Below are 15,153 nucleotides of genomic sequence, written 5' to 3' on the forward strand. Positions count from 1 at the left end.
TTAAAGAATAAATTGAAATAATGACAGTAAAGCAGTAAAATGGTATAACGGTGAGTAAAAATTAAACAGCATTATAAATTACCTTCAACAGCATGCAGTAAAATAAGAGTGAGCTCCAAAATTAAACTGAAGTTAAACTAAAGTAAAATCTTTGCTAAAGCTTTGTGTGACAAATTTACCATCATTAAAGAACTAAAGAATAAGATGAAATAATTACAGTAAAATAGTATAACAGTGAGTTAAAATTAAACAGATTTTTTAATTACCTTCAAAATCTTTGCTAAAGCTTTGTGTGACAAACTTACCATCATTAAAGAACTAAAGAATAAATTGAAATAATTACATTAAAATAGTATAACAGTGAGTTAAAATTAAACAGCATTTTAAATTACCTTCAACAGCATGCAGCAAAATAAGAGTTAATATAAGAGAGTTCCAAAATTAAACTTTGTAAAATCTTTGCTAGTGCTTTGTCTTACAAACTTGCTATCATTATCACTCAAAGCTGTAGCGTATTAAGTCATCTGGAAAGGGACATCATGAAAGTGATGGCAATTTTTAGTGAAGTTATATGTTATGGGCACTTATCTGACCAAATACCAGTCTAAAGTGAAAAGGGCAAATGCTTGAGTGACAAAAACAATGCAAAGCAGGAGAGCAAGAGTCAGAGAGACCAAACTGACATAGGTTTATATGGGGACAAGCAGCTGTACTGTCCAACAAAATACTAATGAAGACACTAATTTTAAATTTAAAGTTTGGTGATGTTGACACTGACTTGCATTAAAATAGCTTTAAAAGCGGCTTGCTAGTTAAACATTTCTATTGGGGCATACCTGTAGAGATGTGCCTTCCAGAGCGGTTTTAATATATTGGGGTGGAAAATAAAAACATGTATTAAGAATATATTTAACATAATAATTTAATAGAAATACGGTAGCTTTGCTTAGCCTACATGCAATTAATCAATCGCCTGACTCTCTCCATCCCTGCAGAATGTACAGACTAGTATACCACCATATAGTTGATCATGTGTTATACGCTAATTCCAACGTTTCTTTTCTTGATTCCCATGTGGAGAGACAAAACTTTTTAAATGACGTGTACATTTTGACTGGTTTTCCACAAATGTAGCAGTAGGTTATATTACTTACTAAAGGGGATGTCTTTAAAGACTGTATGTACTGATCGTCACCAGTTTCAGCACTATCCTTAACAGACGTGTCTTCAGTATTTCCATTAAGAGCTTTAGCCCAAACTCCTGGTACTTGTACTTGCTTCATTTCCCTACAAGTGTTTTCACTGTGTTGTGTTGACTGCAGTCTTAGGGTTGGACATTTTAATATTAAGTTCTTCTGAGGGTTGCAAATATTTTGAACGTCCTGCTGTGCTTTCCCATGAACTAGTCTGATTGACTGTAAGAATCAGGTACATATTCCTCCTCTGATAAATTCTATTCACTTGGACTTGGTTCTTAAAAAAAGCTTAAAAAGGTCTTAGTGAGTACATAACTTTGAGAATAATTCCGCAATGACACTTACGAGCCTACCTAACTATTAACATGTTTAAGCTTAAATATAGATTTTTGCTGTTGAAAGTAAATAACAAAACTCATTGTATCACGCATAATCTATACTGATAATCATTTAGATGCTTAATTTGGTTGTTTGTTTTGAAGCATGTGCAATTCATCGGTTGGGTTGATTTTTTCACTTCACTTTAATTGAGGTGCAAATTGATGTTTGTATGTCTCTTTGTTATTTATCAAGAAAATTAGTACTAAAACTTTGTAAAGAGGTACAAACATAAGATTCTAAAATGGGAGACTGTATAGTTTTTACATGGAAGCCAATTTGACTTTTTATATGATGTATGTGTTTAAAGTAATTCAGATTGTTTGTGAAGAAAATGGTTGCTGCAAACTTGTTGGATTGCAACCTGCAAGACTTAAGATAGTTGAATAGACTCCTGAAAGTGTTAAATATTTGTCTAGATACCGTTTGGTCCTCACTGTCTTTGGTGTGCATTTTGGTGCCATCCATGTTGAGTTCAATGCTCATGTGCACTAGAGTAGCTCTAAGTTCTTCACCAAATTAGAAGTGTAATTTGCTAATGAAAATGTAATTTCATAATCAATACTGTTGTCAGCACAACGGTCAACTTGAGGAGGGCTCCTCAGCAGTACCAGCCTTGGAAAATGTGCCAGATGAAGTGAACCCTTTTCCCCTCTTATGTGGCGTGGTGTGAGATGTAAAGGTGAGTATTTTAATAAATAAATGTTGCATTCATGAATGCTTAACTTTAAACATAATAAGTAATAGTCTTTTATCTTCTGTTAGAATGCTATTTCAGTGAAGGTGGTAGTTAAGTGTTTTAATTTGGTTCACCAATATACAGTCTATTGGAACTTGATACGTGCAAAGCAGCAAATATTATATTTACAGAGGGTAAAAACTTCCTTGTGGTGTTAATTAATTGTGATTCTTCATATGCATCACTTTACAAATTTCTACAATAATCCTCAAGGGTGGGTTCACACCTAAAGGTCCGGTTCCTGAATCAAACCACTAAAAGAGAAATGAAAACAATTGAATGCATTGCAACAGTCTAGATTATAAATATCGAACATAAAACTTACACCAAAAGAAATTAAAAGATACAAAAATAAATAATAAAACAACAAAAAATATTCTTGATGAAAAGCCTAGCACCTTTGATATATTGAACTTTCAAGCATGTTGGGTCCAAAATTCATGAATTCAATCAAGGACATACATAAATACATATGTATTATGTAAACATTGCCTGCTTTTATCCTTTTAGCCATTTGCAGGGGCTAACTCCATGATGTACGATATCCAGGTAGAAATATGGAGGGGTTTGTTTTTTACCCACTGAACAACCAATAATCAGATGACATTTCCACAAAATGGTTTATTCTAAGACCTTTAGGTGTGAACCCACCCTTGAGGATTATTGTAGAAATTTGTAAAGTGATGCATATGAAGAATCACAATTAATTAACACCACAAGGAAGTTTTTACCCTCTGTAAATATAATATTTGCTGCTTTGCACGTATCAAGTTCCAATAGACTGTATATTGGTGAACCAAATTAAAACACTTAACTACCACCTTCACTGAAATAGCATTCTAACAGAAGATAAAAGACTATTACTTATTATGTTTAAAGTTAAGCATTCATGAATGCAACATTTATTTATTAAAATACTCACCTTTACATCTCACACCACGCCACATAAGAGGGGAAAAGGGTTCACTTCATCTGGCACATTTTCCAAGGCTGGTACTGCTGAGGAGCCCTCCTCAAGTTGACCGTTGTGCTGACAACAGTATTGATTATGAAATTACATTTTCATTAGCAAATTACACTTCTAATTTGGTGAAGAACTTAGAGCTACTCTAGTGCACATGAGCATTGAACTCAACATGGATGGCACCAAAATGCACACCAAAGACAGTGAGGACCAAACGGTATCTAGACAAATATTTAACACTTTCAGGAGTCTATTCAACTATCTTAAGTCTTGCAGGTTGCAATCCAACAAGTTTGCAGCAACCATTTTCTTCACAAACAATCTGAATTACTTTAAACACATACATCATATAAAAAGTCAAATTGGCTTCCATGTAAAAACTATACAGTCTCCCATTTTAGAATCTTATGTTTGTACCTCTTTACAAAGTTTTAGTACTAATTTTCTTGATAAATAACAAAGAGACATACAAACATCAATTTGCACCTCAATTAAAGTGAAGTGAAAAAATCAACCCAACCGATGAATTGCACATGCTTCAAAACAAACAACCAAATTAAGCATCTAAATGATTATCAGTATAGATTATGCGTGATACAATGAGTTTTGTTATTTACTTTCAACAGCAAAAATCTATATTTAAGCTTAAACATGTTAATAGTTAGGTAGGCTCGTAAGTGTCATTGCGGAATTATTCTCAAAGTTATGTACTCACTAAGACCTTTTTAAGCTTTTTTTAAGAACCAAGTCCAAGTGAATAGAATTTATCAGAGGAGGAATATGTACCTGATTCTTACAGTCAATCAGACTAGTTCATGGGAAAGCACAGCAGGACGTTCAAAATATTTGCAACCCTCAGAAGAACTTAATATTAAAATGTCCAACCCTAAGACTGCAGTCAACACAACACAGTGAAAACACTTGTAGGGAAATGAAGCAAGTACAAGTACCAGGAGTTTGGGCTAAAGCTCTTAATGGAAATACTGAAGACACGTCTGTTAAGGATAGTGCTGAAACTGGTGACGATCAGTACATACAGTCTTTAAAGACATCCCCTTTAGTAAGTAATATAACCTACTGCTACATTTGTGGAAAACCAGTCAAAATGTACACGTCATTTAAAAAGTTTTGTCTCTCCACATGGGAATCAAGAAAAGAAACGTTGGAATTAGCGTATAACACATGATCAACTATATGGTGGTATACTAGTCTGTACATTCTGCAGGGATGGAGAGAGTCAGGCGATTGATTAATTGCATGTAGGCTAAGCAAAGCTACCGTATTTCTATTAAATTATTATGTTAAATATATTCTTAATACATGTTTTTATTTTCCACCCCAATATATTAAAACCGCTCTGGAAGGCACATCTCTACAGGTATGCCCCAATAGAAATGTTTAACTAGCAAGCCGCTTTTAAAGCTATTTTAATGCAAGTCAGTGTCAACATCACCAAACTTTAAATTTAAAATTAGTGTCTTCATTAGTATTTTGTTGGACAGTACAGCTGCTTGTCCCCATATAAACCTATGTCAGTTTGGTCTCTCTGACTCTTGCTCTCCTGCTTTGCATTGTTTTTGTCACTCAAGCATTTGCCCTTTTCACTTTAGACTGGTATTTGGTCAGATAAGTGCCCATAACATATAACTTCACTAAAAATTGCCATCACTTTCATGATGTCCCTTTCCAGATGACTTAATACGCTACAGCTTTGAGTGATAATGATAGCAAGTTTGTAAGACAAAGCACTAGCAAAGATTTTACAAAGTTTAATTTTGGAACTCTCTTATATTAACTCTTATTTTGCTGCATGCTGTTGAAGGTAATTTAAAATGCTGTTTAATTTTAACTCACTGTTATACTATTTTAATGTAATTATTTCAATTTATTCTTTAGTTCTTTAATGATGGTAAGTTTGTCACACAAAGCTTTAGCAAAGATTTTGAAGGTAATTAAAAAATCTGTTTAATTTTAACTCACTGTTATACTATTTTACTGTAATTATTTCATCTTATTCTTTAGTTCTTTAATGATGGTAAATTTGTCACACAAAGCTTTAGCAAAGATTTTACTTTAGTTTAACTTCAGTTTAATTTTGGAGCTCACTCTTATTTTACTGCATGCTGTTGAAGGTAATTTATAATGCTGTTTAATTTTTACTCACCGTTATACCATTTTACTGCTTTACTGTCATTATTTCAATTTATTCTTTAATTCTTTAATGATGGTAAGTTTGTCACACAAAGCTTTAGCAAAGATTTTGAAGGTAATTAAAAAATCTGTTTAATTTTAACTCACTGTTATACTATTTTACTGTAATTATTTCATCTTATTCTTTAGTTCTTTAATGATGGTAAGTTTGTCACACAAAGCTTTAGCAAAGATTTTACAAAGTTTAATTTTGGAACTCACTCTTATTTTGCTGCATGCTGTTGAAGGTAATTTATAATGCTGTTTAATTTTTACTCACCGTTATACCATTTTACTGCTTTACTGTCATTATTTCAATTTATTCTTCACTTGTTTAATAATAAAGACTGATTTGATTCCAAAGAAACCTCCTACTGATCCTTTGCTGGCCCCGGAGATTCCTCCTTTACTTATAACTCACTGCTATACTTTTTTAATGATAAATTTATTGTCACAAACACCTCCTAGTTAATTCATTCAAGTTGTATTACTTAATAAAGTCTTTAAATCAATGAAAAACACACAATGGAAGGATGTACGCAACCCTCTTATCAGTTACACACAGACATATTTCCGTTTGGGCGGGACAGGATGCACCCCTCTTATCAGTTACATACAGACATCCGGTGGGGGGGCGGGACCGGAAATAGCTGTCAAAAATGAGTTTGATGGAATGTCATGTATACTTCTCTCTCCTTAGCATCAGCTAACTAGCTATTGAAAAGCTAGTTACCAACTGGAGTGCAGATTAAAATAAGTGGGCATTTAGGAGGCAGCGATGGATCCAATGAAAGTTGCTGTTAAATTGCATTGTGGGAGATGTAGGGTTTGGAATTTGACCCAGTCACAATATCTCAGCCCCGCCTGCATGGATTTTGACCTTTAAAAAAAAGATCTGACTTCCAACTGTCCTCCAACTTTTAGGAAGTGGAGTTGCCCTTTAGGTATACAGTGGTGTGAAAAAGTGCTTGCCCCCTTGCTGTTTTCTTCTTTTTGTTTGTTTCAGATCATCAAACAAATTGAAATATTAGACAAAGATAACACAAGTAAACACAAAATGCATTTTTTAAATTAAGGTTTTTATTATCAAGGGAAAAAAATCCTAACCTACATGGCCCTGTGTGAAAAAGTGATTGCCCGTCCCCCTGTTAAAACATAAATCAACTGTGGTTTATCACATCTTTGGAAAACTGAGTTCAATTTCTCTAGCCACACCCAGGCCTGATTACTGCCACACCTGTTCTCAATCAAGAAATCACTTAAATAGGACCTGCCTGACAAAGCGAAGTAGACCAAAAGATCCTCAAAAGCTAGACATCATGTTGCGATCCAAAGAAATCAATAAAGTATTTCTCATTCTCATTATTTCTTGAATGAACAACCAATTGCAGTGAAGTGCATTCTGATTAAAATGCTATAATTTGGCTAAATATTAAGATGCTGCTGATATAATTCATAAAAATGGGACGTGATATCTGTAACTGTAGAATTCATGAAAAGGCCATGAACATGTCACTTTAATCTGAGTCCAAGGACAGTTGCAGACAAGGCAGAGAACAGAAAATTTGGACCATGGACTGCAACACCAAATATAGCAATTGTTCATTGTTCTCAGGGAGGGTTTTTTTTCTGCAGCCAGAGCAGACCAACAAAAGAAATCTCAGCACAGGACATAAATCAACATAAGAAACCAAACAACACCAGGAACAAATCATCTCAGAAAACATGACAGAACCTTCACCTCATATAGCACAGAGTAAGACTCTTTCAGCTCTTTCAAACCTAAAAATGAGCTGTGACCCTGTTGGGTGCAGGTTGTAGGTGGTCACCTCGTTTCCTGACAGCCTCTGTTTCCCAGCTCAGAGTAATGAAACGGCAGGAGCACCGAGCAACAAAAGCAGGCCAGTTCCAGCTACGACCCTCTGCTTCTGTGTGATCCCTGACCCGACGAATGACAATTTCTCTGTGACCCTTGTTCCCTGTCAATCAGTATGTTGCTGTGGAGACAACACAAGCACACACACACACACACCTTGAAGCCGTTTGTCATTTGGGAGAATGACTTTGTTCATAGCTACTTGTAATGGGGGAAAATGGAAACACAGAAAACAATTATACCCTTGCATGACTCCAGCCCTCATCTGATGAGAGCGTTGATCTCCAGCCATGTTATTTTCCGTCTCCCTCTGAAATATTTATAATGCATAGATGGGGTCTCGGAGCACGCAGCGTGTTGTTCTCGCAGGCTGAAACCATGGATGAACTTGAAGAGTGCTCATCAGTATTGCATAGCTTTTGTTTAAAGGTACCCAGTTACACCTGCAAGCTGGAAATACCACACTGATTTACATTTTTATTTTGTTTTAATGTATTCTTCTGAGGTGATGATTTCCAAATATAGAGTAACAAGCAGTGCAAGTTAATTCTGTTGAGTAGTGTGTTTTTTAATAGATCAAAGAGGAAATCTGGGGCTGTCTTATGCAATTAAGGAGATGCATTAAGAAGAACAAACCCCTGTGGGCTGTTGTTTTCAAATGATGCCCCACTGCTTCCACTGGTACATCACGATTAACGTTGTGCAGACATGCCCTTTTGTTGAGTGCATCAGACGCCAGGCAACATTCTCAGAGACCGGCTACAAGATCTGGATATTTTTCAGTTAAACCAAAGGCTGTTGATGTTTTCTGAAATACAGAGCCAGGAGTCATGATAACCCCAAGAAACTCAACAGAATTGGCAAGGAGCAGAAAAAAAGACATTTCTCAATCCGTTCGTTCCTGTTTCTAAATTTGGCTATTAATTTAGTCTGTGAACTCACTTAACCAATCAACACTTTCACAGAAGTTCTGTTTATTAATTCTTGTCATTTACTTCAGCATCAGCAGATGTACAACCAGGCACTGCACATACACTTTATATTCACTTGGGAGAATCCTTGATGGACTGCAATCACAGTTTATCACAATCTAATTCTGACTACTGTTGAGATTTTATGCACATAAGAGAAGATTATAGTCTTTTTTTATAGTGCAATGTGTGAGACAAGTCCACTGATCTACTTCACTCCAGCAGATCAGGTGTTGGTCAATCCCCCAGAAGCTCACAACTCTCTCTCTCTCTCTCTGGCCTTTTTAAATGTAAGCTTCTTTGTGGCTATATGTAACACAACAAAGTCAGTAAAGGCAAACAGTTTTTTCGCAAATTTGAAAACTGCTGCGTAATCCCTAATGACCTGTTGAGATTTCGAATTCAAAGCTTAATTAAATCATTTTAGCTCCTCCCATTTAGCATTTATAGGCAGTAATAAATTATTGAAATTTTAGAGCTGCAACGATTTGTGGATTCATTGATTAGTCGATGGGTAGAAAATTATTTGGCAACAACTTTGATAATGAATTCATTGCTTTAGTCATTGCTTTTCTCATATGTATATGACAGTGATGTGAATATCCTTTGCATTAACAAGCAAAAACAGTCTAAATACTGTGCATTTACTTGGGGCAATTATGAGAAGTATTTTCTGACATTTTTTAGAAAAAACGATTAATCGAGAAAATAATCTGCCAGTTAATCTATAATGAAAATATGTTAATTGCCATTTTACACAATTTTAACTCCTCCTATGAAACATCCATAACTGGTGTTCAAACAGCTAATAAATGCTCAATCTCAGAACCCATCTGCTATCAACTGACGACGATTTAGCCTCTAGGGCCAATGGCCAATGTTTTGGGGTGTCAGGTATAGCCAGTGGATATCCAGATACCCGGATGACAGATATCCGGCTGGCCAAGACTTCTTCTGTGCCCCAGTCGTTGTCAGGTAATAGATGGGTTCTGAGATTACATTTCGGCCAATGCGTTCAGCCTCTTGCTCTCCACACAGACTATTTACCTGCATGCAACCATGCTTCCAATACCAAAATCTTTCATTCAATGCAGAATTGTGTTCATAGAGATTCTATAGAGATTAAAGGCAGGGTAGGCAAGTTGCTTCTGAAACACTTTTTGTCATATTTGTTGAAACTGTCTTTATACACCAACGCATATTAAAAAGTTAGGTGCTCTGGAAAAGAGAGTACAAAAGTCGGCTGTCTATATTCCTCTCAGCGCTGCAGTAAACAGCCACGCGTTCCATTCGGACCGAATGCAATGATTGGCTGGCTGACTGTCACTCTACCTCGCTGTCATGGCTACCAGCTGTGCTGCCCCAGTGCGCGCACCCGGTCAGCTCTCTCAGACCTGGCGAGCGAAGCGGTCAGACCGGAGGTTATATCTGCGTGGCTTTTCAACGATAGTGACTGACAACTGAGGAACACCAAGGGGCTGAAAAGTTACATCGTGGTGGCTTTATTTCTGCTGGACAGGTAATCTGGCTTTTATCATTTTGATAGTAATTTGTTACTTTCATCGCTTGCAAACGTAGCAACCGTTTACTTAGCATACAGCTAACGGTTGCTATGAGTGCAGGCTGGTGTAGGAGCCAGAGTAGAGACGGTGAATTATATCTAGCTGTAGGTGAGCTGGAAAACTGCAGCGCGAGCTGTGTTTTCTAATGCTAATATTAGGTAAGACAGTATAGGTGTAGACTGCGTCGGTTTAGTTATTCACCATCTAGGTTTATTATACTATGTTTACACCTGTCTTTACACCTTGTATCTAATCTGTTTGTGTAATTATCTTGTGTCTGCAGGCGTTGTTTGACAGTATGTTACTCTTTTACAAATGATGTAGCTGTGTGTTTGTAGTTATGAGAAAGCATTTCAACGTTAGTGTACATAAACAATGATGGCTAAAGGTCCCCAAGTATCTGTGTTTCTGGTATATAAGCTACCTATAATATAGTTTGACATTGTTCGTAGCTAAACCTACTGTGTAAAAACCTTTTACTGTAACTGGTGTTATGCCATTACTTATTTTACCAGAAGTAAAAAAAATCCTGTATGTTTTATTTCTACTGCGCCCTCAGGTCACCTGCAGTCTTCCAACACCCTGTGCTTCTCACCGGTATACGCTGATTGGACCATGCTGGTTGGCCTGGATTACAACCACCATGTCCACAGACCAGCCAGGAGAAAAGCTGATGACACAATTCAGTATGTTGCATTATGAGTACTCTTGTGCATTTTACTCAATACATTTATAAGTGATGAGTCAAAAAATATTAAACAGTATGAGGAATACAGATAGATGGTGCTGATTTATTGTTATTGATTGCATTTTATGTGGAAATAGTTTACTAATTACTCTATAAGAGAACAATGTCAGGTGTTAGAAAATTTTCACTAAGCTGATCCTTCTTTCTGTATTATCAGGTACAGCAAGGTGTACAACAAAAAGTCCAGGAAGTGGAGCTTGTACTCATTGAAGGTGGAGAAGGACTACGGTTACATCGCAGACCTCCAGAGTGCCATCCTCCTTCTCTTCTGGTTGTCTACTACAGAGGAGATGCCCAGAAGCAGAACCAGGAGACCTGATGATCCCCGTCAACATGGGGTTCAGTCAGATGTCCCTGCCCCAACTCTGTTGCTAGAAAAATATAAAACAAAAAGTAATATGGTTGGTTTTGAAATGTGGTAATCATGTCAGAGAGGTGACTGTGATATACACTGCTCACAAAAATAAAGGGAACACTAAAATAACACATCCTAGATCCGAAAGAATGAAATAATCTCATTAAATACTCCTTTCTTTACGTAGTTGAATGTGCTGACAACAAAATCACACAAAAATTATCAACCCATGGAGGTCTGGATTTGGATTCACACTCAAAATCAAAGTGGAAAACCACACTACAGGCCAATCCAACTTTGATGTAATGTCCTTAAAACAAGTCAAAATGAGGCTCAGTAGTGTGTGTGGCCCCCACGTGCCTGTATGACCTCCCTACAACGCCTGGGCATGCTCCTGATGAGGTGGCAGATGGTCTCCTGAGGGATCTCCTCCCAGACCTGGACTAAAGCATCCGCCAACTCCTGGACAGTCTGTGGTGCAACGTGCCGTTGGTGGATGGAGCGAGACATGAGGTCCCAGATGTGCTCAATTGGATTCAGGTCTGGGGAACGGGCGAGCCAGTCCATAGCATCAATGCCTTCCTCTTGCAGGAACTGCTGACACACTCCAGCCACATGAGGTCTAGCATTGTGTTGCATTAAGAGGACCACCGCACCAGCATATGGTCTCACAAGGGGTCTGAGGATCTCATCTCGGTACCAAATGGCAGTCAGGCTACCTCTGGCGAGCACATGGAGGGCTGTGCGGCCCCCCAAAGAAATGCCACCCCACACCATTAGTGACCCACCGCCAAACATTCTGGAGGATGTTGCAGGCAGCAGAACGTTCTTCACAGCGTCTCCAGACTCTGTCACGTCTGTCACATGTGCTCAGTGCGAACCTGCTTTCATCTGTGAAGAGCACAGGGCGCCAGTGGCGAATTTGCCAATCTTGGTGTTCTCTGGCAAATGCCAAACGTCCTGCACATGCACATTTGTGGCCTGCTGGAGGTCATTTTGCAGGGCTCTGGCAGTGCTCCTCCTTGCACAAAGGCGGAGGTAGCAGTCCTGCTGCTGGGTTGTTGCCCTCCTACGGCCTCCTCCACGTCTCCTGATGTACTGGCCTGTCTCCTGGTAGCGCCTCCATGCTCTGGACACTACGTTGACAGACACAGCAAACCTTCTTGCCACAGCTCGCATTGATGTGCCATCCTGGATGAGCTGCACTACCTGAGCCACTTGTGTGGGTTGTAGACTCCGTCTCATGCTACCACTAGAGTGAAAGCACCGCCAGCATTCAAAAGTGACCAAAACATCCGCCAGGAAGCATAGGAACTGAGAAGTGGTCTGTGGTCACCACCTGTAGAACCACTCCTTTATTGGGGGTGTCTTGCTAATTGCCTATAATTTCCACCTGTTGTCTATTCCATTTGCACAACAGCATGTGAAATTCATTGTCAATCAGTGTTGCTTCCTAAGTGGACAGTTTGATTTCACAGGAGTGTGATTGACTTGGAGTTACATTGTGTTGTTTAAGTGTTCCCTTTATTTTTTTGAGCAGTGTATTTAATCATCTCTACAGCAGCGATACGATGCTACGAGTAAAATCTGAACTGTCTTCATAATCAGTCGATACATCTGGACACACCTTGTCTCTTCCTGTATATACTTATTTTTATTGATGTTTTAAAAATGATCTATTTGTGATATAGGTTGTAGTTTTAGTAGTATATAATAACAATAAACCAGTGTTATACCACATTTGGATGTCATTATTTCAGACATAAGTCATAAATGTAGTTGCTTGATTGTTTATGCTGCAAGTGTAAAGAAAAGACATTTATCATTTTCAATGTTTTATTTAAAAAAGAATGAAAATATTATCCAGAACAGGGAAAAATATCTTTGTATTTTCTCTACCCTCCTGGGCATAAAAAGAAAACAATGTACAGGTATTCATTCACACAGTGGAGGGAATTATTCGTGTAGCAGTTAGTGACATTACATCTTACACCCTGCTAGGATTAAATCTCTGTATTGTTCTGGTGGATCAGGAGAACAGTTGCATATCTTCCAGAAACAGCAACTTAGTATCACGACTCTGTAACTAAGTGCTCCACGCTGCCACACTACAAACTGTCTGTATGCTGCCTGACTGAACTGTCTGTTACTCTGTCCTGGGTCTGGAAGATCAACCATGTGTGGTGCATGGAAACACTGTAGTCTGGATGTTGTCCACAGTCGTCAGATTCTGGCCTATAAAGGAGATTATAGTTGTTAGAATCCCAAATTGGAAAGATCTGTGTTAATAGGACAGAACATTCATCAACATGATCAGATATTTTTATTGAAAAGGGGTTTGTTGTTCTCTAACAGGACTTCTGTGTCCACATTACACACCAGGTCAATGTACCATGACACAGATGAGCCGATGGCTGAAGCAGAGCTGTAGTCAGTTGTTGTAATCAGTAAACGATAATAAAAAAGTAATAAAAATAGTGATTACATTTATAAAGCACTTTATTTTTAACAGTCGAAGGACTTAGGGGGAAACACCAGAGAAACTTTGAGACAAGAACACTGGGAGATAATAGACTAATATTAATATATATATGTATAGATATACCTGTTCATATGCTGTTGTTGGAGGTGAAGTTCGACGCAGGTCCTTGAAGATGTGCTCCTTGGCTTGCACCTCGTCCTCCCCGTCCTTCCTCTGCCTCGCCTCGACCCTGGTCCTGTCCCGGTCTGTGCTTGGCTCTGGGGTGCAGTCCTCATCAGAGACAATAATGCTGTCACCATGGAAGCTCTAACATGCAAAACAACATACATGTTATGAGTCTGACACGAAATCCACGTTCGTGTAGTGTAACTGATAGAAACAGGAAAATTTGTATCAGCCTGTTTTTAGCTTTGCCCAATGTTACCGCAGCTGCTGGCACAGCTACCTGTTGCTAACAGTTAGCTAGCCAGCTCGTTACTGATTAAATCTCGGTCTTTTTAAACCTATCCAATAATAACATGTTAGCTTGATAGTGAGTACTAACAGCCGGGTTAGTTGTTTATTTTCATAATGATAAAGTTAGATGTTTTCTTACCCCTGATTTGAGCCGCTGCTCTCCGCTCGTCACACTGTCCTCGTCCACCTGCAGTGTCGGCAACGCGCGTTCACGTGTTTGGGGGGCGTGGCTTTGGAAGGAGCCCAGAAGGGAGGGGGTGGGAGTTTCTCTGTTGGATACTTTCAAAATTTGTTTCTCAAACTTACCTACCCTGCCTTTAATGAATGCCTGACAACAAAACAACATAGGTGTCTGTAATCATATAGCTTATTATCAAATCTTACACATGTTCTAAAACTTTTATGTGCAAATCACTCCAGTCAAAATGTTTATAAAAGTTTTGGATAACGTTATATAACATACATGAAGAAATTATTAAATTATTATTTTCCACTGCCTGCCAACCAATAAGCAAGTGATACACTGTTACTTTGAGTTGCTGGAAATGCTGGAAGTTTGTTGTGATTTCAGATGCACTAATCAAGAAGGAGAAAAGCCTGGGCTGTGTTAGGTGAGGGATTCCCCACAAGGTAAACGTAAACATACCAGATATGGATGTTTTATAGAACGAATAATAAAGGAGTTGTGGACAATACAAATGTATTTATACCTGCTTACAACTATGTTGTTGTGTGTTATTATTTGTTTACATCCTGCTTATAAATGCGAATGTTGAACTAAGGACTAATCTATTGGATTTAAAATTGAATGAATTGTGATTACCTGACCTGCAGTGATTGAGTGGTGTTGGTGCTCTAACTACAGTATGTTTTCTCTTAAGATAGTTTCCACGGCTACATTTTTGCCTCTATGAACTGCTCTGCATTAGGATGGCTTCACAAAACACAATATTCAAATGTAGCAAAGCGATATCTGCAAATCCAACCACGACACATTTCACAAACCCACAGCTCATTGTCAAACATTACTTCAAATCACTTTGCTGGCAAAATACTGGATACTTTTTCCCCTCTCTCTGCTCTTTCTCTCGACAACCTCCTTGATCTTGTGTCATGCTGACGGGTGTAATTGTCAGATGGTCCTTTGCTGCACAACTCTCATATGCGGAGAGTCTGAGCGTAGTGGGTGGGAGAGGCCAGGGGTTGACGTGGGTCAAGTCCGCTTGGCCCCAGTCC

The 15,153-nt window shown here is 38.2% G+C and overlaps 1 protein-coding gene and 1 long non-coding RNA gene across 4 annotated transcripts in view; one reads left to right on the forward strand and one right to left on the reverse strand.

Moving 5' to 3' along the window:
• LOC119906212 (chemokine-like protein TAFA-1) overlaps positions 1–15,153 on the forward strand; it is a 38,252-nt gene that overhangs the window by 16,630 nt on the left and 6,469 nt on the right. The gene's annotated exons all lie outside the window — the stretch shown is intronic.
• LOC119906214 lies at positions 12,827–14,144 on the reverse strand. The gene is made up of 3 exons (XR_005444944.1): positions 14,057–14,144; positions 13,585–13,767; positions 12,827–13,214 (listed from the first exon to the last, which is right to left on the reverse strand). It is a non-coding gene; the product is annotated as an uncharacterized LOC119906214 (long non-coding RNA).

This window comes from Micropterus salmoides, unplaced genomic scaffold, assembly GCF_014851395.1.
Source record: "Micropterus salmoides isolate LMB-PRFRI ecotype aquatic unplaced genomic scaffold, ASM1485139v1 Ms_hic_scaffold_16, whole genome shotgun sequence".
Taxonomy (NCBI): Eukaryota; Metazoa; Chordata; class Actinopteri; order Centrarchiformes; family Centrarchidae; genus Micropterus; species Micropterus salmoides.